The following is a 1,549-nucleotide window of genomic DNA, read 5'->3' on the forward strand; positions in this document are numbered from 1 at the left end:
CTATATTCATTTTCTTCCCTCTTCCAAGCCTATGTACATTTTTACACACACTGTAAATCATTTAGAGGTTTATTTAATCTGAATCTGTCTTATTGTGAATCTATTGCTTTAAACTGCAGCATGATTAGGACTGAAACAGCAGCTTTGGCTGCTGGCTCCAGCCACCTCAGCTTTCCAACATGGCAGAACTAAGTTTACCTCCAGCTCTGGGGGAACCAGGCTCATCACTGACTCTGTGAAGCAGGGGGTCTATGCTTCCTTCCAGCAGCATGTAGCCTAAAAACCTTTTCTTTCTTTCCTTTTTTTCTTTCTGTCTGTACTAGCAAAGGCTAAATCCACCACACACCGCACTGTGTGGCTTGGAGACACCTCTGTGTACTGTGGCAGGAATCCGCAGCCATGCTGCTTAGCTCACGGCGGCAGGCAGCCAGCTGCATTCACAGGCAGCTGTCAGGAGATGAGTTTGTGCTGCTGCTGACATGAGACTGTGAGACGAGGAAGCGCAGTGTGACTCCATTTCTGTGCATTCAGAATCTTTAAACTCTCTTAGGTCTATATGGTTCAGTGCCTCATGTTGAGCACCAAATGTAGTCAGAAGTTTTCCTGTGTCCTGGTTGGCCAGCGGTCGGGACAAATCTCTCCCACAGGCTTATATTAATTATAACTGCTTGGCCATTAGCTCACACTTATTCCTGATAGCTCTTACACTTAATTTAACCCATAATTCTTATCTGTGTTTAGCCACGTGGTTTTCTCAGTTCTGCCTTGTCATTTTACTTTCTCTGCTGGCTGGAGACTTCTGACTCAGCCCTTCCTCTTCCCAGAATTCTCCTCGTCTGCTCAATCCACCTATATTTCCTACCTGACTACTGGCCAATCAGCGTTTTATTAAACCAGTGTACAAGGGCATTATTCCACAGCACTTAACTCTTTTTAGCCCTGTATCTTCCACACTTTCTGACCTGGGATACTTTTTTAAAATGTAAAATTTGTACAACTAATATTCCATAGAACATGGTTTAAGAAGTTCTGATAAAACGTTATTTATGTGATTATTTGATTTAAACAATCCATTTTATTCATTATTTTATCAAGGGATATTTACTGTGTTGGTGACCAAGTTCCAGAATTCTGTCTTCAAACTGCCCTGGATTTAACCCTCCCAAACTGATGAGAATGCCCACTTGCACATCACAGACACTAACACTGGACAATCCAGAGAATATTAGCATGGCCTCTGCACAAGGATGACAGGCAAACTCATGAAGGATTCCATGTTTTTAAAAAATAATTTTAAAAAATACTGATAAGAAACCCTTTGATTCCAGCTCCCACCCACAAACAATCCTTCCCTTACTGGATTTGGGAAACAATGTGTCATCCCTGGTAATCTGAATCAAATGTCTGAGTGGTTTGTCCCGAATCTCAGTGTGATGGCAAACACCTGTAATCCCAGCACTAGGGAGTTTTGGGAATCATTGAAAATCAATTGTGGCAACTACTCTAGGTCAAGGCTTAAATGTCCTGTGCAATGCTGGGGAGCAGGTAC

General features: G+C 42.5%; 1 non-coding gene across 1 annotated transcript; it reads left to right on the forward strand.

Annotated features, from left to right (window-relative positions):
• Window positions 1-1,176: 1,176 nt before the first annotated feature.
• Window positions 1,177-1,282, forward strand: LOC128109233 (U6 spliceosomal RNA). Its single transcript, XR_008217767.1, has one exon. It is a non-coding gene; the product is annotated as a U6 spliceosomal RNA (small nuclear RNA).
• Window positions 1,283-1,549: the final 267 nt, after the last annotated feature.

This window comes from Peromyscus californicus, unplaced genomic scaffold (genome assembly GCF_007827085.1).
Source record: "Peromyscus californicus insignis strain IS unplaced genomic scaffold, ASM782708v3 Scaffold_13__1_contigs__length_99412109, whole genome shotgun sequence".
In the NCBI taxonomy this organism is placed as follows: Eukaryota; Metazoa; Chordata; class Mammalia; order Rodentia; family Cricetidae; genus Peromyscus; species Peromyscus californicus.